Source organism: Capsicum annuum, chromosome 3 (assembly GCF_002878395.1).
Source record: "Capsicum annuum cultivar UCD-10X-F1 chromosome 3, UCD10Xv1.1, whole genome shotgun sequence".
Taxonomy (NCBI): Eukaryota; Viridiplantae; Streptophyta; class Magnoliopsida; order Solanales; family Solanaceae; genus Capsicum; species Capsicum annuum.
Genome location: NC_061113.1, coordinates 141,593,484 through 141,619,155, shown reverse-complemented (window position 1 = coordinate 141,619,155; position 25,672 = coordinate 141,593,484).

Genomic DNA, 25,672 nt, shown 5'->3' with positions numbered 1-25,672 from the left:
GTTTTCGGACCTAAGGGCTCCTCCTTTGGTATGTTATGTCGGGATGAGTCTGATTTATGACCTTGGTGGTTGCTATGTAGCACTTCTTACCTATAGTGTCATGTCTTTATGGGGAGTCTTGTCTTGAGTGGCGTGAGTGGTTTTTGTGCTTTAGTTCCTCTGTGACCTTTCTTATGTTAGATAGTGGCTTGGGGTGCATGGTAGTGTTTTTAAATGGGGAAATATAGAAGTCCCTAAGTGAGGAAGATTCTAGGGTGCCTTTTTAAGTCATTGCACGGTAGGAGATGTTATTTTTATATTTGATGGTATGAGGTTACTACAAGTAAGTTGTTTGACCCCAGTAAAGTTCACCAAACCATGGAAAAAGGTGAAGGTGATTTGTGAGATATTAAAGACCGCTCAAAGTGGCCAAAAGTCCTATCCAGATGTATGGCATAGGAGTTTAGAGTTTAGTGTTATCAATTGGGTATTCTTGAAGGTGTCTCCCATAGAGGGAGTGATGTTATTCCATAGAAAGGGAAAATCTTAGTCCTCGTTATGTTGGTCCCTATTTGGTCTCAAAAAAGGTTGGCAATGTTACCTATGAGTTGGAGTTGCCTTCTAGGTTGAGCTCCATTTCCCCTAGTTTTCTATGCCTCTATATTGCAAAAATGTGTACATGATTCTTTGTTGATTGTTCCCTAAGAGATATCAGTATTTTTGGGTTTCTTGTTTTGTAAGGACATCCCGATAAGGATCTTGGGTTTGTAAATTCATTGGTAGCGAATAATAGAAGTCGTATTAGTGAAGGTTATATGGAGGAACTAATAAGTCTGAGGAAGCTACTTGGGAGATGGAGGAGGACATGACGTCTAAGTATCCGTAATTGTTTTCTGTTCCAGAAACTCATGATTGGGGTGTGTGTTGGTGTTTTTAATGTGGTCTATGCTATTGATAATATTATGGGTGAAACCCTCGATGCTTAGAATTAATTTATGTCTTTGTTAGATAAGGGATTAAAGTTCTTAATGCATGAGTTAATTTATATCTTTGGAAGTCGATGGGTTTAAGCACCTGAGCTTTGAATTGACCAAGTAATTTGTTAAATGATGGGTTGAAATTCCAAAGACCAATGAAACAAAATGGTTGATTAATAATGACCATGATCTGTGTTATGTTGTATCCATGTTGTGTTCTTGTTCTAACTTGTGTAAAGGTTGGTTTGATGCATGTTGATGCGTTAACTTCTGTTTATGCTTACCTTACCCATCATTTGAGAATGAATGATCCATGTGGGGGAGAATTTAAACACCTAGGTCTTGAACCATGGGAAGAAAACTTCATTTTTTTTGTCTCTAGGTTGGGTACGACTAGAGGCTTGAGGTATACCCTTGGATATGACTCGTACCCACCTTGCCCCCATCTTGTATCCTAGGCAGTATGTGAGGGTAACTCATTGTTCACCATATGAAATGACCTCCCCTTAGTAGTAACCAATGCATACGATTCGTATACTACTCAATCATATGGAGTAAAGTTTCAACTTGAGTGGACTATTTTCTATACGGGTGAAGCTTACGAATTAAGAGTTGATTCATACCTATTGGTTATGACTCAAGAGTGTCCACTCATACCGTAATAGTCTAGATGACCTTATAAGATCCTAGGGTACGAGTAAGGGTACCACTCGTACCCTAAGGTACGATTACTAAGAGAGTCGTATGGGGGAATCGTACCCCTGAATGGGGTCACTTTTCAGCTTTTAACTAAGGGACTTGTGATCGTTTCCCATGCCTGAAACCCTAAACCATCTCACTATATAAGTGTGTGTAGCCTTCTAAACATCCATTTGGATGAATCAAACACCCTAAACACTCTGTCAAGCTCATCTTTGAAAGATTGGAGGCTAGGGTTTCAAAGGAGCTCATCTAGTAGGAAGAAGGAGTGAAGTTTCTTGGTGATTAAAGTTGTTTAAGGAATGTACCTCTCCTTATTTCTAAATAACTCTAAACCTATGTATTTCACACTTGGATTAGTAAGTGTACATGGTGGTTTTGAAATCAATGAAAAGGGTTTTGTTGCTTAATGATGAATAAAGTTAATACTTTCTTAGACTTCATTTATACATGTTATTGATAATGATTTGCATGTGTGGATACTTGTTGTATGTGGTCTAACATGAGGGTCTTGAGTACCCTAACCTTAATGACTTCTACCATCAAGGGATACACATAAGGTGTTTGTGAAATTATCTAAGTGAATTTTCTAGGATATGTTGGTGAAATCTTGAGTTAGGTCAGTGGCCCAATAATCATGAATGATTGATAAATGGTAGTGTGAAGACATGGTGAGCCATGAGTAATATAATTGATGGCCTTGTTGGGTTTATTACTAAAATAGAGATTGAAGCCCCTAAACATGAAAGTGAACTTGATGTGTGTGTTGAGCCTAAATATGGCGAGAACATGGTGTAAGCACACTAACAAATTATGAATGGTTATTTAGTTATTGATGACCGTAAATATAATTAGAATGAGTTGAATCAAGGCATTTAGTCAATTGATGTGATTAGTGGTTAAATAGTTTTATGAAAGTCAAATGTGTATCTATGGAATTGGTCTAGTGAACAGGGATGAGTCATGATAAGGACTCAATGAATGTGAATACTTATAGATGGTTGGTAAAGACCTTGTTAGCCATGTATCAATTTATAATGGTTGTAAATGCTGGGTAAATGGTTGATAATTGGTATTGCATTAATGTTGTTAGCCATGTAATTAATTAAATTATGACTATGTTGGTTGATGGCTAAGAAAAGGGGTTCAATTCCCTAAGTTTGAATTAAAATTATGTGTGGGACTAAAAGTGTGGTATAGAAATGTTAATGGATGTTTTCATGAATACCTTATGGTCTCATGTGGGTCTTGATAGCCATAAATTAAATTGTGGAATGAAATGACTTAAGGCATCGGCCTATTGAAATGGTTGAGAAATAAAGGCTCCCATGAGAACCAGGTGGTCGTGTGTTGTGTTGAATTGGCTAAATGAGCTAAATTCCTTAAATGTCGAAATGAATTATGTGGATGTTAATGTATGAACCAACGGACTGAGGGTCTAAATGTTGACTAATGATGGTAATATAATGGCTTGTGGTTAAAGTCCCCTTGCCTTATGAAATTACCTGTGGTTAAAGTCCCTCGCCTAATGACTTGTGGTTAAAGTCCCTCATCTAATGACTTACGGTTAAAGTCCCTCGTCTAATACTTATGGTTGGAGTCCCTTACTTAACGATATCTCTTAAGGTTAAAATACCTCGCCATATGAAACGTCATGTGATTAAAGTTTCATGACTGAATGAATATGTGTGTATGGGATTAGAATTCCATTCCCACTTGAATATGTGTGCATGTGATTAAAGTTACATACCTAAGTGTATATGTGAGCATGTGCTTAGAGTCCCATGCCTAATTGATTATGGTGTATTGATAAAACTACTGTTTCTATGGATGGATATGTGGTCTTAGTCCCTTTCTTAATGAGTGTACCCATGGTTGAAGTTCTTTGTCTAATGACGTGTGAATGTGGTTAAAATACTAGTCTCATATGAATGGGTTGAACCTAAGTATTGAAGGCTCGAGTCCTCCACTTTATGTCTTATGATTGAAGGATTTGAGAACGTTGTTAAGTCTTGATATCTAGTGGGCATGTGATGTACCTATATGTAAGGATTAGTGTATAAATATGATTGAATATAGTATATTGATTGGTTGTTAAGAGATGATGTTGTTTTATCCTTATCCTTGAGTTACATGCTAGTGCTCCAACCGCTAGCCATCTCCAAACACTATGTCCCCGTATGACATAGGGACCAGAGCATCTTCTTCTTCTTCTATGTAGTGAACAGGTGTTTGAGCCATTTGTGCATTGACCTTGAAGTGGTGAGATTCCATACTCTGGAAGACCTACCTCTCATAGTCATGTTGTCTTATATCATATACTTGTACAGGGGCATGTCTCGATATATTATTGACTTTGGTTGTTAGAGGTTTTGTGGACAACTGTGGAATTGGGTGTATCGGCTAGAATATTGACATTAATGAAATGTTTAATGTTTTCTAGTATTAATTGTTAGCCTTATATATTTTTTCTATCTTATTATAAGGTTGAGATTCACCCGACCTTCATGGTTGTTGTGATGATGGTTAGGTTGGGTTATGGAGGCAACCTCCAGTTCAGGTTAGCTTTAGGTGACCATACAATATGACCCGATTTTAAGGCATGTCAATAATGATATAAAACCCTAGAATATGAGGAAAGACCATGAAATTAGCTTTGAGATTTTGAATTAGATTATAATCCTTGATATTGTTAGGTCATTTGGTTGATTATGTATTGTATTGATGTTTTTAGACCACAATCAAGCCAAGGTTACAAGAAAGGGTAAAGCTCAAGTTTGTTAGTGTATTTCAGTCTTAGCTTGAAATAGATGATGGTCTAATGTAGTTGAAACATAACTTGTTTTATATGTACATAATAAAGGTTCCTTCATATTGCTTAATACAATGTATGTTCAAGGAAAGTGAATGACTATTTCATATCCTAAGTGTTATTCACATGCAATGAACTTAAATGAAAAACTTGTTGGTTTTATATGTGTTATTGTTGTTATAATCGTGGTTGTGATTGTTGTGATATCTATCAATTATTGTAAGATGTATCAATTTTTGGACATCTTCATAGGATTGGTGAGCATAAGGTTGGCAGGCACTTAATATCTAGGATTGGCACATCAACAGGAGCTCGTCCCCTCCAGGTCATGGCTAATGGAAGATCATAAAATACTTAGCATATATATACAAGGTACAAGCGAGTGTGATAGTTTCTTAAGTGAATTGAGGTTCATGTTTACTTGTTATGTTAGTTCCCTAAGTGAATCGATCTTATATATTGACTTATTATATTAGCTCCTTGAGTGAATCAAATCTATGTGTTTACTTATTAGATTTGATCCTTAAGTAAATCGGGGACTACATGTTGACTTGCTATATTTGGTTTCTTGAGTAAATTGGGATTCATGATTTTTGCTATTTTTGTTGTTCGAATGGATCCTTGAGAGGTTCAGGGTTAATTAAAAATGATTGGCATTATCTTCAAATGTCTATTTACTTGTGTAATTGAGATATGGATAATATATTTTTGTTGAGTCATGGTTTGTTAACTTGGATTCTTTTTGGTAGTCATGGTCATGACTTGAGTTGCCCATCTTTATTTGTATTTAACTGAATTCTATGGTGTTGTTTAATAGGGCTAAGTGTCATAAATTTGTGGTAAAGTTACATGGCAGGTGTCATGGTTGTTCTTGGTTTACGAAGTTATGGTTACTTCACATATTTTATTTTAGGTTGATCTATACCCTACCAGTATGCAATTGTTTCTTGTGTACTGATACTACACATGCTTTTCTTTTAGTTGAGTGCAGAGTACTTTCTTGTAACACGAATAACATTTGAACTCAAGGGTGAGCTTCATCTTTTAGTCTGCCATGAGTTCTTCACTTAGTTCCTGTTCTATTATTTTTGACTTGGATATTTTCATTTGTTTGGGTTGAACTCTTTCATTTCCCTTTGTAGCGTTTTGGTCCAATGACTTTCAGATTCTAGGGTATTATTAGTATTTGCTATTTCCACATTTATTTTTATTTATAATATTGGTTAAACTATGTTATTTAATGAAAATAGCTAGTTTTCCTTATTTTGGCTAAATATTGGGTTTAATGTTTTGGGGTCGGATGGTTCTTCCATCGGAGAGTTAGTTTGGGCGTCGCTCACAACGAATTTGGGTCGTGAAAAAGTTGGTATCAAAGACCACTTTGCTGATCTTATTTTACCAAAATAAGTCTAGTAGAGTCTTGCAGAATGATATGGAGACGTCTATTCTTATTAGAGAGGCTATACGACTTTAGGAAACTATCACTTCTTTCTTTTTTTTGTGCTATAACCTGATTCCAATTGGTATCTGGTGATCCAAAATGGTATTTGATCCTCTTTATTCTTTTGTTCGCAAATAGTCAATACTTAAGTGAATAGAGCCAGAGTCTTATTCTCATAAGCAGTAGCTCTAACTGTGGAACTAACTAGTTAGGGACAAGAATGAGGAATTAGTAGGAAAAAAGGAAAAAAAGAGCAATATTCACTAGGGATACAGCTCAGGCAGTTACTAATCGAAACCGTCAAAGGTCAACGAAACCTCCCCCACCCCAGGACTATTATGAGGAGATTGAGATGATTAATGAGGATATTGTAGAGCATGAAGAGGTAGCACCAGTTGGGGGTGAAACTCTTCCCCTAATTTCTTTGAGATGATTCAGCAGGTGCTTTTTTTTTGTGTGAATTGGCCAGTACAGGGCCAATCTCACTATTCCTACTTATCAGTTTCTAGTTGTTCATCCAAATGTTATAGTTGCTCATTCAATGTGTGATGCCTTGGGGACTGAGATTTTCTCTCCACGTGTTAGGTCCTGTCATGACTGGGACTGAACATGATATAGTGACCAAGTTTATAAGGATAAAACCTCCTACTTTTATTGGATTTATGGCTGATGAGGCATTTGAGTTCATTGTTGATTATTATGAAAGGAGGTATAAAATGAGTATTATTGAGTAGCACAGCTTGAGTTTGTTACCTTCTAGCTGTAAGGTGTAAAGTAGTGGTGGAGGGCATCTGTGGAGTGTCGGTCACCAGTTTTTCCTCCATTGACATGGGTTCAGTTTTATGCCCTATATATGTAGAAAGATATACCACATACTTTTTATGATTACAAGAACGATGAGTTTTTGGCCCTTAAGTAAGGAAATATGTCTATTGTAGAATATGAGGCCATGTTTCATTCGTTGTCCCATTATGATCCTCAGTTACTTGGAACAGAGGATGAGAGGATTCAATTGTTGGTAAAGGGCCAAAGTATTGACTTATAGGTGTTGTCCATTCATATGACTTTGCCAGGAAGACCTTTAATGATGTTGTTGATTATATCAAAAAGGTATAAGGGGTAAAGCAAGCAAGTTGGTTAGGAAAAGGTTTTAACAAAGAAGTCCCAGAATATAGGTAACTTTGGTGGTTCTTATTGTGGGGGTCATAGGTAATAGGTCTATTCAGCATACCCTATTCAATTAGCTTAACTAGCTTCTACAGGGGTCAGGTAGGGGCCACCCAACAACACTCAATTTCTAAAATCCAAGTGGTTTTATATTCTTTGGCAAACGAGCCTTATCTATAGAGAGGTAATATACTTGCGGTGCAATAGGGTACTTCAAGAGAGAGTGTCCTCGAATATAAGATAGTTTATAGGGACAATAATAGGCTAGAATTTGGTTCTTACTGGTGAGGTATTGGAGGTAATGATAATGTTAAGGGTTGTCTATAGGGTATGCAGGGTAATCATCAAGGGGTTCATGATGGAAACTAAGGTGGTGGTAATGCAAGGAAGGGTAGAGCACAACTTACTAGAGAGGTTGCCCAGATTGATGATAGAGTTCACTATTATGCCTTTCCCGGTAAGACAGAGGCTGAGACTTCTTATGTCATCATTACAGGTACTATTCTTGTCTATGACTACATAGAAACTATATTATTTGTTTTAGGTTCCACTTAATGTTATGTATTTATTATATTTTCCTTAGGATTGTACGTGATTTATGATATACTTAACTCTCCTATTTATGTGTATGCTTTAGTTATAGACTCTGGGGTAGTGACCCATGTGTATTATGATTGTTCTGTAGTGTTCATGGCTTTCCAGATTTTGGGTTGATTAATAGTCTTGGATATGCTTTATTTTGATATTATGTTGCTTATGACTTGGTTATCTTTGTATCATGTTGTTCTAAATTGTAATGGCTAAGACACTGACTTTAGTGATGCTAGATATGGATAAAATCAAGTGGAAACATGTGTATAAGCCTAAGCCTGTGGAAATTATATCTTTTATTTGGGCTAAGAAGTTAGTTAGCAGAGGGTGTTTGACCTTTTTAGCACATCTCCGAGATGTTAATCCAGAGTCCTCTTTTATTGAGTCAGTTCTCATAGTGTCAAAATTTCAAGAGGTGTTTCCCTAATATTTTCTTGGTATACCTCTAGATTAGGACATTGACTTCTATATTAATTTGGAGTTGGGCACTAGCCCAATTTCTATTTCTACCTATCAAATTACTCTAGCTAAGTAGAGGGAACTCAAGATTCAGTTGCAAGATTTACTTGATAAGGGATTCATTATCCTAGTGCTTCTACTTAGGGTGATACAATGTTGTTTGTTAAGAAAAAAATGGTAGTATGTGAATGTGTATTGACTACAGGCAGTTGAATAAAGTTACGATCAAGAATAAGTTACCTTTGCCCAGTTAGATGATTTTTGATTAGTTATAGGATGCTTTAATTTTCTCCAAGATAGACTTGAGGTCAGGTTATCACCATTTAAAAACTTGGCGTAAGAATAGCTAAAAGAGCTTTAACGACTCTATATTAGCATTTAAAGTTCTTGTTAATGTTATTCAGGTTGTCTAATACATCGACAACTTCCATGAGCTTGATGAGCAGTATCTTTAAGTATTTATTAGATCCTTTCATAATGACATTTTTGTTTTCTCCAAGAGTGGGGAGCAACATACATTTCATCTTTTCATTGTTATGGGGATCTTGAATGAGAAACGTTTTCTAAATTCTCTAAATGCAAGTTTTGGTTGTCTTTTGTTGCGTTCTTAGGGCATGTGGTTTTGGAAAAAATAGTAATGGCAAATCCCCAAAATATTGATGTTTTTAAGATTTGGGTTCGACCTATCTCTTTGATTGAAGGTAGAAGTTTTTTGTGTCTTTCTTGTATCGGTCGCAGGTTTGTCAAGAATTTTTCCTCCATTGCTACTCACTTAGCAAGGTTGACCTAGAAGGATGTTCCATTTGTATGGTTGTACAAGTATGAGAAGATATTTCAAAATCTTAAGACACTTTTAACTACAACTCTCACTCTTTCCTCTCCAGTTGAAGGTAAGGATTTTATGATACTTTGTGATGCTTCACTCTGTAGTTTGGGTGCCATGTTAATGCAGGATGGAATCTAATTTCCTATGCTTTAAGGCAACTGTATCCTCATAAGAAGAATTTTTCAATGCATGATTTGGAGTTGGGAGCAGTGATCTTTGCTCTTAAGATTTGGAGACATTACCTCGATTGTGTCATGGGTGAAGTGTTCACAAATCATCATGGTTTGTAGAATGTTTTTGCCCAAAAGGATTTGAATTTGAGGTAGAGAAAGTGGATTGAATCGTTAAAGGATTAGAATATGACCATCCAATAACATTCGGTCAAGGCTAATGTGGTAGAAGACATATTGAACCAAAAAGCCTAAGTATGGGTATTATAGCTTGCTTGAGGGTGTCATGTCAACTATTTTCTAGAGATATTCAGACTCTAGCATCACAATTTATATAGTTTAGAGTTTCTAGAAGAGGTGTAGTATTGGATAGTGTGTAAGTAACATCAATATTCCTTGATTAAATCAAGGCCAGCGGGTTTGAAGATATGAAGTTGAATAAATTTTGGAACAAGGTAGTGTGTGGTGGGGCCTAAAATCTCCATTTGATGTGTGTGAAGTGTTGATAGTGAGGGGACGCGTGTGCCTTTCCCTGGTTTGTGATTTGATTCAAGGTTTTCTTGAAGAAACTCATGGTTCTTAATACTTTATTCATCTGGGTGCAACCAAGTTGTATTGTGACTTGATACAACAACTCTAATGGTGGTTCAAGATGAAGAGATATATATTGAGTATGTGTCTAAGTGCCACCATTATCAGTAGGTGAAATACAAGGATCAAAGGCCTACAAATTTACTCTAGAGGATGCCCATTCTAAAGTGGAAATGGGAGAGGATAGCCATGTACTTGATAGCGGGTCTTTCTAAGACTTTAGGGAAATATGAATTGATTTTGGTCATAGTAGACAGGCTAACCCAGTCAGCTCATTTCATTCGAGTTAGAATATATTACGACTTAAAGGAGTTAGTTAAGATTTATATCAAGCAGATATTTAGGCTACATTGGGTGCCAATTTCTATCATTTCTGAAGAGGTAGGTAATTCACCTTTAAGTTTTGGGAAAGGTTATATGAAGAGTTAGGCACTAAGATTGATTTCATCACTGCTTTCTATCCTTAGATTAACGTGAAGTTAGAAAGGACTATTTTGGTGTTTGAGAATATGTTAAGGGCCTGTGTGATTGATTTTGTTGGTCATTGGAATAAGTTTTTTTCATTGTGTGATCGTTTTCATACAACAATAGTTACCATTCTAGTATTGATATGGCTTCAGTCGGAGAGTTTAATGGGAGGAGGTGTAGGTCTCTCAGAGGATGGTTTGAAGTTGGTGATAGGAATCCTTTGGCATAGACTTGGTCTAGGAAGCTTGGGAGAAGATGAGGTTCATTTAAAGCAAGTTGTTAGTAGCCCAAGGTTGGCAAAAAAACACGTGAATCACAAGGTGAGGGGTATGCCATTCAATCCTAGTGAGCAGGTTTTGTTGAAAGTATCTCCTGTGAAAGGAGTTATAAGGTATGACTAGAATGGTAACCTTACTCCTTGATATATTGGTCTACTTATAATTTTTGATAATGTGGGCCTGTTAACTTACAAGTTGGCATTGCCATCAAGATTTTTAGGCATCCATCCAGTGTTTCGTATGTCTATGTTTAAGATATATCATTGGGATGGGGATTAAATTGTCAAATGGGATTCAATTTTGCTTAATAAGAATCTTTTCTATGAGGAGGAGCTGGTTGCAATTCCTGATTGAGATATTTGTAGGTTGAGAATCAAGGAAATTTAGTCTATAAAGGTCCATTGGAAACATCTTCTTATTGAGGAAACTACTTGGTAAATCGAGAGGTATAGGTGAGACCAGTACCCTCACTTGTTTGAGGATATAAGTACTCTCTTATTCTTACTTTCCTTATTTTTCTTGTTTGATTGTTTAGGATGAACGATGGGTAAATTGTTATATATTGTAATGACCCTTTCAATCCTTATGGGTAAGTGTAGTATGCAAAATTTTGGGTTAAGAATTTCCCCAAATCGGCAGTTAGAAATTTCAGGCTAGGCTTGTCTTGGATGAAATCCGAACATAGTATGTTCTAGGAATATCCATAATGGATTACTTAAATGTAATGTAATTTGAGGAGATTTTGTATTTTTCAAGTCAATAATGAATCCATAGAATCTTTCGAGAATGAATTCAGGTAAGTAGAACTCCCGATATCAAACTTGATGTAAAAGGGTTGGTTTAGGATGTTAACATTTGAGGGTAAATTGCGAAAAAGGGGTAAATAGGAGCAATCCTGTGTTTCTGCCTTGACTTACCCACTATATCATCTAGTAGACTGCTATTATTATGCCAATATAGTATGAATTCTCCTGCTATAGAGGGAGTCGGCTTTGGTCAATCCATTATTGCAATCGGATCCCGCGATAGCGAAACTATTAAATCGGGAAATGTGTTGATTAGATGTGGCGATTTAAGGTGATTTCTACCTATTTCCATCAAAACACTAGGTAAAGGTAAGTTAATCACTTCTATTAACTAGTTTTTTTTTTAATTTCTGAACCATAGAATCACTAGTTTATAGGTTTTCAAAAGGATTTCGCTTGATCTAACTGATTTTTTTGGTGCAATTAGGTAAATTGGGTAGAAAATCTTTGAGTTTTGGTTTTAAGTGAATAATTTAATACTTCATGACTATAATTCACCATTTTAACCATGAATTAGTAGGATTAAAGTGGAATAATGATAGAAAATCCTAGAATAAAAGGACCGATCATGAATTTGGCCTTAGGGTTTTGGAATTAGGCTATAATCCTTGATATTGTTAAGTCATTTGGTCGATTATATGTTGTATTGATGTTCTTATACCACAATAAAGTTGAGGTTGCAAGGAAGAGAAAAGCTCTAGTTCTTTAGGGCATTTTAGGCTTGGATTGGAGTAGATAATGGTTTAATATTGTTGTTACCCAACTTGATTTACGTATGCATGATAATGATTCCTTCATATTGCTTGTTACAATGCATGTTCAAGGATAGTGAATAACTATTTGATATCTTAAGTGCTAATAATATGCAATGAACTTATATGAAAAGATTGTTGGTTTTACAAGTGTTATTGTTTCTATCATTGTGGTTTTGATTGTTATGATATCTATTGATTTTTGTGAAATGTACAGGTATTAAGACATCTTCACAGGATTGATTGGTATAAGGTTGGATATTATGAACTTCGGCTCCTCCACAAACGTCAATCTCTCATCCAACTAAATTGAGTCCCATATGAGAACATGAGATGCATTTGGAATATACCGCTACAACATATAAACATGAAAAACTGGATTTACGGTTGCAAAATCTGGGGTACGGCTAACTCATATGCCACCTCTCCAACTGTTTGAAGGATCTCAAAAGGTCCAATATATTTGGGGCTAAGGTTGCATTTCCTCTTGAACCTCATCACATCCTTTATGGGAGACACATGGAGGAATACTTAGTCATCATCTTCAAACCTTAAGGCACAAAGTCTACAATCTGCGTAAGCCTTCTGCTTAGGCTGACTTGCCCTTAACCTATCCTAAATCACCTTAACTCTATCCAAAGATTCCTAAAGCAAGTAAGTACCATGGCGTCTAATTTTGGATGTCTCTGTAATGCCCCAAAATCTCATCCTGGAACGTCACATGGTGCTTAAGGCTACAAGTAGCCCCAAGCTAACCCTTTGAGCCTTTTACTACTTCTACCACTTACTTTAGGATGAATAACCAAACAATAAATGTTATATTATATCAAAACAGAACAGAAATAACTGAAAACAAATGTCTGTATATCAGATACTGTAAATTCGGAACAAAACTTTAACTAACAGTCTGACAAGCCTCTACTTACTAAAAACTAGAGAGTCATTGGGACAAAACCCCAACTTACTCAACTAGAATGAAAAAAAAATCAACTACTATAAAGACTGAAAACAAGGGATTAGGTCCTCGAACCATGAGGACTTACTAACTGCTGACGTATAGATAAAGGTACTCGAAGATCACTGTCACTGCTGAGACTGAGCACCTGAACCTATATTATGAGACAATGTAGCACATAGATGTATATGTGGATCAGTACTTTGAGGATGTACTGAGTATATGGGGGTGTATGCAATACTTAAAACAATAATATCATCAATCTTTATATAAATCATACATGCTGATATAACTGACTCACATAGATTGAATAATCTCAAAAATATACATATCTCATAAATTATGAATAATGGAATGCATAGTATAAATCTCGCGAGTCAATATACTATTTCTGAAATCTGTAGTTCTATTCCCTTCTCAAAACATATAGACTAAGTGGTAAAGTGCTCACCTCTATATCTGAGAGCTAAGACTGTAATTTTAAAACTAAACTCTAAAGTAAAACATTAATTGAATAAGTTTCTGAGACTTTACACTTAGTATCTAAAAATCTTTACTGACCAGGATATCTTTCAAAGCTTTAGGGAAAATAACTCATCTCAAGGAACATACTTTACTTTAGAAACTTATTATTTACTCTTACTAGCAGGGAAAAATACTTTAAGAAACTACTTTGAAAATCTTACTATTAGGGAGGTTCTCTTAACCGACATAAACCATGCAAGCTACATGGAGTCCAACGTTTTTGTCCTCCTAAGGAAGAAACCTCACGTTGGGGAAGGTGTCATACTCTTGCCAGGGAGTATAGCCTCAACTTAGTGATCACTATCTCGACCTCGGGCCCATAAATCTCAATCCTACGATGGCACATAGTTCTGGGGCATGAAACCGTAGTAATTTACTCGACTCGGTGCTAAATACTACTCCCTTTAATTAGCTACGCTCATCTCATAGGAAATCCACTTTTAAAAATAATCTCATGGTTTATAATGAAACCAACTACAAAATCAGTAATCTCATTCAGTGAAGTGGATTTCAAAGTTATTATGACCATTAAGGTCAAACTTTCTCAATAATCTCAAAACAATCAAATCATGGGTGCTTATAGCACAAAAGTTCTTAAAATTACAATATCAAAGAGGGCTTAATGACCCATATATCAATCTCACATTAAGACGTACACAAATTCATACTCGATATCATAATGATTCATAAATCATATAAAAATCTAGAAATTTTCAGCAGTATGCATTATAATCTCAACATACTTATGTACTTCAATTTCTAAAACATTGAAACCATTATAATCTCGAGAAATACAACATAGGGTATAACCCATACTTCAGTTTCATAAGAAAACATGTAAAACCATATATCTTTGTAATTAAAATAACTTTTGGACACAAGGACGAAAGAAGTGTCCTTTTTCAAACCCCACATACCTTAGATTATGAATTTAGATGAACAAGCTTGCTTAAGGCTCTTTTTCGCACTCTTGAGTGAGGGTTCTTGAAGCTTTTGACTTGGGAACCTTGATTCTAAAATCAATTTGCAAAATCTATGGTGAAATCTTGGAGAAGGAATTGGGTCTTGCTCTTGAGGTTTAGTCTTGAGAGAAAACCCTAGTTCTTGATGCTTTGGATGAATCTGAAGTTCTATGCTTCGTTTTGATATATCTAGGTATTAAAAAGGGTGGAAAAGACCAAAAAGCACATTTAAAAATGGCTTTAAAATGCTGAACAGGATTTGTGACGGCTCATGTGATGGTCTATCACTGGATCGACGGTCCATCGGTCTGACCGTCGTACCTGGGCCAGAATAGGGACCTACTGCCTTAGTTGCAATGGCTTGGGAGACTGTCCATCGCTAGCTCAACGGTTCGTCGGCCTGACCGTTGCACTTGGCCAGTGAATGGGTCTACTGTCTAGATTGCGACGGCCGGAGCGATGGTTCATCGCTTGCACGACGGTCCGTTAGCCCGCCTGTCGCTTCTGGGAAATTTGGACAGTTCTCTGTAAACGTCCATAAATTTTTACTTCGATACCAGATTTGGGAGAAATTGGTTTGTTGGAAAGATAATTCAATTTTCTCCATGATAAAAAGTCGAAATTAGGAAAACTCTATATGATTTAAAGACTACTCACTTTAGAAGTCATTCCTTAATCTTATAGAGATACAATTAGGCTTAAGAAAAGTTCGAGGTATTACAGTCTCAAACCACCCAATTGGAGAACGACATTATCTACCATATGAAGCCTCATATGGCGCCATCTCAATACTCGAATGGTACTTATTATTATATGTGAAACCCTCCAAAGCTAAGTGCTGCTCCCACTGACTTCTAAAATCCATAACACAGGCTCGAAGGATATTCTGAAGAACCTGAATAGTCCACTCCAATTGCTCGTCAGTCTGAGGGTGGAAGGCTTTACTAAGATCCACCTAAGTACCCAACTCCTACTGAAAAGCTCTCCAAAAGCTCAAAGTGAATGCCGAATCCCGATCTAAAATGATAGATATAGGCACACCATACAAATGGACTATCTTACAAACATAGATATGGGCTTACCTCTTGGTACTGAAGGACATCTGAATAGGAATAAAATATGCCAATTCGGTCAATGAATCCACAATAACCCAAACACCAAAGGAACTATAGGAAATATGAGGCAACCCACTAACAAAGTCCATGGTGATCCTCTCTCACTTCCACTCAAGAATTGATAATCTCTGAATCAGGCCACCAGGTCTCTGATGCTCAGCCTACACCAGCTGACAACATAGGCAATAAGCCACAAAGTCTACAACGTCTCTCTTTATACCACTCCACCAATAATGCTGCCTCAAATCTCTATACATCTTAGTTGTACCCAGCTGAATAGAATATTTAAAACTGTGAACCTTATGCAAAATTGACTGAATCAAGTCCCCAACCCTCGAAACATAAATGCAACATGAAGACACCCTCAGAATTAATGGTATCCCTCTTGGACTTTGATGAACCCCATTGGGGTTGCTCCATACAGTAAGGTACCAGGTCCCTCAGAATCAATCACGGGCAATCAAACAATAGAGTGCAAGAAAACTAAAGACAGTGCAAAAAGAGTAAAAGACACAAAGAATTTTACTTGGAAACCCAGGATAGGAAAAACCAAGGCTTTCCCTCACAAGCAGCAACAAAATCTACTATAATCAACCTCCTGATAATTGTCTAGATTTAAGCCTAACTCTAGGATCCTTGCGCTAGCAGCAACTCTACTACCATCTCATCTTAGTAACTCTACCAAGGACTCTCTCTACATTGATTAGCTCTAATTAGTCTTAAGCTTAGGCAACTCTACCTAAGCATCACTCTCAATGAGAAAACAAGACATTACTCTTATAGCTTTGAGTAATTCTCTTACTAATCAACACTCAAAAACACTCACTCACTCTTTAAGAAAATTACAAAGTTAAGAACATAAGAATGCTTGAGCAGTCTTGAAATGGAGTTTTTCAACCTCACTTCTCTCTATTTAGAATTTCCAAAAACTGATTGTTGAAGAGGAATCTCTTTCATTTTATAGTTGTGTGATAATTAGGGATAGAATATCATTGTACCAGTTTTCGAAGTTGGTAGAAAATAGCACCTGCAAGTTTGTTACATAAGAGGACAAAACTGTGCACATACCGTGTGCCAGCTATACGTTACTTTGCACGTCCTGGGACCTGGTCCCATGCAGTTTAGCTGCTCATCATCAAAACTACATATAGCAGACTTACCACTCAACACCTGGTCACAGATGTTACAATGACATTACTCGAACCAGGGCCTTGTCATAATGGGCAATCCCAAGCCCAACCAGAACCGAGAACCACCCCCATTACACAACCCAACCACCAAACGTATACCTTAAGTCGGCTGAAGTTCAAACATATAACAAGATAGCATATCCAACGATATGGTGAGTCTGGGATAAGTCTATATCTGAGACCAACCCAACCAAGTCCAATGACCCAATGACCAACCAAACCAATGCCAAAACCCATAACCCAAACCAATTATAATAATCTGATGCATATATATATATATATGAAACATAACAAATCCATACAATACCCAAGTCCACAGTTGTCCATACAAAGACTCTAGACCAACCAAAGAGCACCTAGTCGGGACATGCCCCCTGACCCTGGCTAAAAATCAAAATCTATGAAATACAAGAAATATATAATATAACATGAACTAGATATCTTTCAAACTATGGAAGCTCACCACTTCAATCAAACATCGACTGTCCCTAAATCCAATCACTAAGCAAGAGAAGTAGAATGGTCAGTACCTACACAACGTGGGTCTACAACCGCCCAAAGATGGGTTAGTGGGTGAACACTAGCATGCACTCAAGATAAGGATAAAATAATCCCATTTATAAAACCAAGTAAAACCATCCATATGCACACAACCATACATATATATATATATATATATATATATAACCATGCTGGAAAAGGGAATTGTTTAGCATGCCTTAAAAACGTTTACCTCGGCTATAGAGCTTTGCCGTCCTAAACCACCCACCGGCTATATGGGTTCAGCTCTTCCTGCTGAAAGGGCCTCAGTATGTATAGTCGCACGACCAGGGAAGAAAACCTGGGTTGAATAGTACATCCCCTAAATATAAAGTGTGACATCATGCACACGGTCACCAAAACCAAACCTCGCATCGACAAACCATTACCAAGCAACCAACAGATCCATTAACCATTTATTAACCAAGGCTATTAGTAGTGGTATCGTTATACCAACTATACTTGCAAGTACTATACATAGCCTACAATGTATAGGTTTAAGGGATTACATGCACCCTTCCATTAATTATATTAAACCACTTGGGGGATTCCCATGTACCCCACAAGCATAACCAATTTCATAGCCACCAAGGCTTTACCATTTAATCCTTCCAAACCATGTAAACCATTTATACCATTTAAAACCATTCCAAACCATTTATGACTATGCCAAACATTTAAAGAATTTATATCATTTAAACCATACAAAACCATCCAAATCCACTTAGGGTTCCATTAACCAAACCATGCAAGAGTTCCAATGAAAGTTCAACAATAGAGTGAAAACATTCTTTTAGGCATTTTATGGAACATGTTGAGGGCATACCTTTACCAAGACTAAAATCAAAGTATAAACCATCATGATTAGGATTATTCAATCCCATTTGTTAAACAATAACCAACCAACACCCATATGTGCAAACCAATACCAAAAACACGTAAAACCATAGTTTAAATGAATACCAAATAATATGCATCAAAACCCTCAACATATATTTCGAAAAGCACCATTTATGATTCATAAATCAATGTTTAAAACATAATACACATGCCGTTAGTTGGAAATAACAATGAGGGAAGGAGTACATGCCTTGTACAAGAAGAGTTAGAAGAGAAACATAACCCTTGATCCCTTTGAAGTAGGAAATATCCAGACTACCGTTGGCTTAAAATTAAAATAAGCCACGATCAAGAGTACGACTCACCCTTACCATCCGTATCCTCGGGTCTGAATAGTACCCCAACTCATACCCAAGGCCAAGCCTAGACCCTACACTCTAGTTTCTATATGACTCACACCTTCCAAACTTGTAACTAAGGGTGTGAGTGGTACACCAAATCGTACTTACCAACCTTACCATGGTTATATTCCACAAGACAACTCAATCAAGCACCATACGACTTGCCTTGCACCACTCGTATCTTTGGATATGACTCATACCTTGATGAGTCATTTCCTTGGTAGTAACTAAGCCAAGCATACTGCCTAACATACGATTGAACTATAAATCCATCCCACAAGTCATATTCAAGGGTACGATTGGTACCCTTAAGTCATACCAAGTCCAGTAAGTCCAAAACCAAGGAAATTTTGTAAGGTCCAAGTCCTAGGGTGTTTCAGTCTCCCCCACTAGGATCATTCATCCTCGAATAATGGGTAAGGGTAAGGAACAAGCACAAGATAACACATTAACACCCAACAAACTTTTCCTCAACTATAATAGGAAGCAAGGACACACAACAAAGGTGAGAAGATACTCTATAACCCAAACATAATTTACACCCCAACACCCTCCATTCCAACCTCTAACTATGTTAGAAAACAAAGATACAAGAGGAACCATTCCTTATCTTTAGCCAAGTTAGATAACAAAAGGACATGTTAAGAGCAAACACTCTATGCATGAACTTCCAGAACAAGGAACCAATGCAGACACTTGGACTCCATGTCCGCTTCCGCATTCCAAATGACTTTCTCAGACTTTTACTTCCACCATAGAACCTTTACCGAAGCCATACCTTTTGTTTGCAATCATGATCTTCATCAGGACCCCCTTGAAGAACATGGAATTCGAGATACCAATACCATCCAAATGAACCAACCAACTGAGGACCATCTACACCTCACCTCCACACAATACATAGACTACCGAATGAATGGACTTCTGCTAAAGAGTAAGTCCAATTTGATATAGAATTTACTGAGGTACATTAGTATAAGAGCTTGAGTCTAACTATACACTACCACTTCTCTATTTAAGCCTAACCACAGCTAAAAGGAGTTAACGTAAGCCGGAATCTACTCCTTACATCTATCCCCAAACACTACTCTGCTTCCATCACCATTATGACAAGAAAACCATGAGTAAAAGACATGGGCAAACCATGTCCAACAACTATAACCAAAACCCCCAACCTATAATTGAATACTTAAAATCATCCAACTACTAAGCCATGAAAATAATTCATAAAACTATACCTTACAAGACCTCTAAGGTACCCAACATAACTCATTAATATATCTACCAACCACAACATTCAATCCTATCACTTATATACCTATAGTATGATCTATCCATCAAAAGATCTAGCACACTCTATCATTTCCACAAGGATTTTTCACCGCCTAGTCCTTTCCTAACCATCTCTCATGAAAACAACCTTACCTCACTTTCCAAAATCTCAACTACTAGTAGTCACTATAGACTCTTCCCCACTTAGGGTCTTCTACATTTCCTATTTCAACACATCACCATACTTTCCAAAACACTACTATCCTAACGTAAGAAAAGTCATTTAAGAAACCAAACTACAAGATCCATCCAAGCCTTCTAAGGAAAGATCCCAGAGATAAGATACAACACTATAGGCATGAAGTACTTCACAATAACCACCTAAACTATAATGAAGAAACATCCTAACTAAACCATACCATAAGAGAAGGCCTTAAGACTAGACACTGAAAGAAACAGAACCACATATACTATAAGTAACTTAACAGAAGGTCAAGGCTCATTGTAACGCCCCGAGATCCCATCACGAGATGTCACACGATGCTTATGACCCTGAAGGACCACAAGCTAGCCCTTTACTTATATTTGTACCAGTACACTGCATAATATCTAAAATAAATACGAGAACTAGCCATAAGGTTCAACACATTTTTGAATACTCATAACACAGAAAACTAAATACTAATACATCCGTCTGAAAATCCTATAAACTATCTAAACTGCAGAGTTGAAGGGACAGGTCCCCAACTAACTCCCTCAACTAAAAATAAACAAAGTTTAAAGTAATAATAGTAAATTGAGATTCATCCTTGAAAAGAAAGAACTCACTACTACTGCTGCTGACTGGGACTGAACTGCTAAGGATACTATGGATCCTGTGTCTCTAAACCTATGGTGTCAAATAAAACACCATAGTGCAAGTACGACAGTACAAAAATATCCCAAGTTTGTAGATGAGGTAGGCTAATGCAAGGGCTCATGCATGCATAGTAGCTAAACTAAATAATCATGAAGATGCCGCATGAGAACACATATATGAATGCACAAACCATGAACACAATCATCGCAACTCTTGATACTAAAAGTCGGATACCACTTTACTGCAGACTAAACTCACTACTGACACTGAGATACTAAATCACTAACTCATCTGATACTGATAACTGAGAGTTTGGACGTACTCATATGAAGGACTGAATTCAGAGCTTACTACTTTCGACTGATAGGATAAGAGATCAAATTTTCTAATATATTATTTCGGAAGAGATTATCAGTGATAAGAAGTATGATCATGTCCAAATATGACAATAAGAATACTCAATAGAATCTGAGATGGAGATTAAGCTTATCTGATGGGAGATCTCTAGATATGATAATAAGAATACTCAACATGGTCTGAGACTGAGATCAACCCTCTCTGATGGGAGATCTCTAGATATGATAATAAGAATCTGTATATGAGACCAAGCCTATCTGATGGGATGGTCCATGAATTAATGAAACTATCTGAGTTCCTTACTGAGATAGATAACTGTATCACATAGTCCTGATATCTGAAGATTGATACTGAAACTACAACTATAGGAAGTAGTTACTTAACCGATATGCCCCAACCTACCATAGGTGGGGTCCAACCTATAATCCCAGCTGGAAGGGTGTCAATACCGCACCACGAGTAAAGACCTCTCTAGTCAAGCCTCTCTAACGGGATAACCATTATAGGAAGTCAGCCTGAGGTAATATAATAGTCTAACCTCTCTCACGATGACAGTCTCTACTGACGGGGACTCCTGTATCCTGCACTGGATATATAGTTCTGGAGTTTAGGGATTTCTCCTAGTGACTCAGCCTCTCTGACGGGGATCCGCTATCCCTTCCTTACTCGGTGCTAGTTTCTACTCCCAACTAAAAGACTCTAAAATGAAATCTTAATTTTACACAACTGAACTGAATCTGATACTGATCATGTTTCTCAAAAGACCTGACTGAGTTACGCTGAGATTACTTAGTTTCGTATTTGACGGAAAATATATTGAATCATGGTATTTGACTGATGATACAGAGCTGGAATAGATTAATCAAATCGCTTCTAAGATTAGAATTAAATCACTTAAATACTATTAGATCTAAGTTAATTATAGGGCAGAGGCTAGATTACTAGCGATACAAAGATTACAGAGATAACTGAGATTATTGAGTTTTCTTAAGTTCTGCACTTGTCTGAAGATACAGAGTTCTATAGTTCATTGAGTTATGAGAATCATGGCTCGACAGGAATTATTGAGAAACTGACACGGGATCTAGACAACAACTCTATTGTCGGGTATAAATACCTCCAGGACTTGATTGCATAAAAGTAAAGCATAATCATTCATTCAGCATCACGTTTATTCATATATCATCACAATCATTAAAGCATCTCTTCAAGTAATTAGGAATCATATCATATGTTCATCGTCACAATCACTAAGACATCACCTAGAGCATTTAATGATCATAAATATCTATTCATCATCACAATCACCAAAGGGTCACTTTAAGCATCTTGAAATCATAATAACATAATAATGTAAGATCAATATGCTACTAGATCGTACTCCATTCAACAAGGTTTTACCTCAACTATTTCATACCTAAATCAGTCTTGACATGTGTTTGGATATCACATGGCTTGTGGAACTTTCATACTATCATGTCATAACTTACTTGCTAACCACTTGACATTTATTAAAAACTTAACATATATCAAGAGCACATAATTAGGGAATTTACTACTATCGCATCTCCACTTATTCACTAAGGTCCTTCAACAAATACTAGACATGCACGGGTTCACACTTATTTGGGGATTTCCAACTACCATGGAATAATTCATTCACTTGGGCATTTTATCGCACACTAGGCATGCATAAACTAACTCACAATTTGGGGTTTCATCTTCAACATGCTACAATAGCTCTTATGCTTCACCTAAGCTCTTTATCAAACCTAGGGGGAACATGCTTTGCTTATTCAACCATTTATACACCCATTTGACATGAACATATCACATAGAAAGCAACATAAGGAAGATTCATCACAAATATCACATGGATTCCACCTACTAGGGTTAAGGCTCATGAATCTTGTAAATAAACATGAATCAAAACTCACTAACACATTGAACATCATTTTAAACTCATACAAATCATTAAAAACTCATAAACATAAAAATCTTTTGAGTGTTAAGAAGGGTTCTTGAGCTTCTTGGATGAAAGGGACCCAAGAATCAACATCTACATACCTTAATCTTTAAAATTGGATGAATTCTAATGCTTGAGACTGCATCCGCCCTTATAATAAATAATTATCAAAGCCCACACTATGAGGAACTTGATTCTTGAAGAAATCTTGAAGAATTATGGATAAATTTTTGGAAGATTAGGGTTCTTGAGTTGAAACCCTAGATATTTTCTCTTATGAGAATTAGAAGAGTAAATGATAAAATCAGGGTTTGGATGGGTTTCCTCATATTTATATAGACCTCCAAAAGATTGGAAAAGGCCAAAATACCCTTAAAAAACATCCTTGAATTGCTAGAAAAAAATAGCTGACGACATTCGTGACAAGCCGTCAAGTTGGTGATAGGCCATCATGAATTGTTGTCACAAAAGGGTAAAATTTTGATTTTCTGGTTAAGGTTGATGACGTTGGTGATAGGCCGTCACGGGCATGACGGCTTGTCACAAAATTTTGTCACCAGGGTCAGAAATTTTACTAGGTCTGACAATATTGGTAATAGCCATCACGGGCGTGACGGCTTGTCATAATTGTCGTCACCAGTTTCTCAGCCAGATATGCTGGGGTAAAATGGGCATAAATCTTTGCTCTGATATTGGTTTTTTAAAAAATTGATATCATTAGAAAGATAATTCAAAGAGATTTCATTTGATATATAGTAGGTCCACTAATTCAATATATACAAGGAGTTATAGTCAATTGAATTTGACCCAAATTTTGACGCTCACTAAAACTTGAATGATAAGAAAGATTTCAGTTCTTCCTTGAGTTAGGGGATCTCTATGATCTTAATTCATGCTCACATAGATTCCCACATGATTCAAAGTATTTCATACTTGGGAAGATATTTTTGAAATATTTCTGAAAATTGATACTGAAACTGCAACTGTGGGAAGTAGTTACTTAACCGATATGCCCCAACCTACTACAGGCGGGGTCCAACCTTTAACCCTAGCTGGAAGGGTGTTAATACCGTGCCATGAGTAAAGACCTTTCTGGTCAAGACTCTCTAAAGGGATGACCATCGCAGGAAGTCGGCCTGAGGCAATATAATAGTAAAACCTCTCTGATGGTGACAGCCTTTACTGAAAGAGACTCCTGGATCCTCCACTGGCTATGCATTTCTGGAGTTCAGGGATTGCTCCTAGCAACTCGGCCTCTCTGAAGGGGAGCCACAATCCCTTCCCTTGCTCAGTGTTAGTTTTTAATCCCAACTAAAAGACTTTGAACTAAAATCTTAAGTAAACACAACTGAACTAAATCTGATACTGACCATGTTTCTCAAAAGATCTGACTAAGTTACGCTGAGATTACTTAGTATTTGACTGGTGATACAGAGCTGGAATAGTTTACTTGAATCACTTCTAAGATTAGAATTGAATCACTTGAATACTATTAGATCTAAGCTGATTACAGTGCTAAGACTAGATTACTAGCGATACAAAGATTACAGAGATAACTGAGATTATTGAGCTTTCTTAAGTTCTACATTTGTCTGAGGATACGGAGTTCTATAGTTCACTGAGTTCTAAGAATCATGGCTCGACTAAAACTATCGAGAAACTAACACGAGCTATAGACAATGGCTCTATTGTCGGGTATAAAAACCCCCAGGACTCGATAGCATAAAAGTAAAGCATAACCATTCATTTAGTATCATTCATATATCATCACAATCATTAAAGCATCTCTTCAAGTAATTAGGAATCTTATCATATGTTCATCCTCACAATTACTAATACATCACCTCGAGCATTTAAGGATTACAAACATCTATTCATTATCACAATCAGCAAAGGGTCACTTTAAGCATCTCGAAATCATAATCATATAATAATGTAGGGAACACATGCTACTAAATTGTACTCCATTCAACAAGGTTTTACCTCAACTATTTTATACCTAAATTAGTCTTGACATGTGTTTGGATATCACATGGCTTGCGGAAACTTCATACTATCATGTCATAACTTACTTTCTAACCACTTGGCATGTATTAAAAACTTAGCATATATCAAGAGCACATGATTGGGGAATTTACTACTATCGTATCTCTACTTATTAACTAAGGTCCTTCAACAAATACTAGACATGCATGGGTTCACACTTATTTGGGGATTTCCTACTACCATTGTATAATTCATTCACTTGGATATTTTATCAAACACTAGGCATGTATAAACTAACTCACAATTTGGGGTTTCATCTTCAACATGCTACAATGGCTCTTATGCTTCACCTAAGCTCTTTATCAAAACTAGGGGGAACATGTTTCGCTTATTCAACCATTTCTACACCCATTTGACATGAACATATCATATAGAAAGCAAAATAAGGAAGATTCATCACAAATATTACATGGATTCCACCTATTAGGGTTAAGGCTCATGAATCTTGTAAACAAACATGAATCAAAACTCAACAACACATTGAACATCAATTTCAACTCATAGAAATCATTAACAACTCATAAACATAAAAATATTTGAGTTTTAAAAAGGGTTCTTGAGCTTCTTGGATGAAAGGGACCCAAGAATCAACATCTACATACCTTAATTTTTGAAATTAGATGAATTC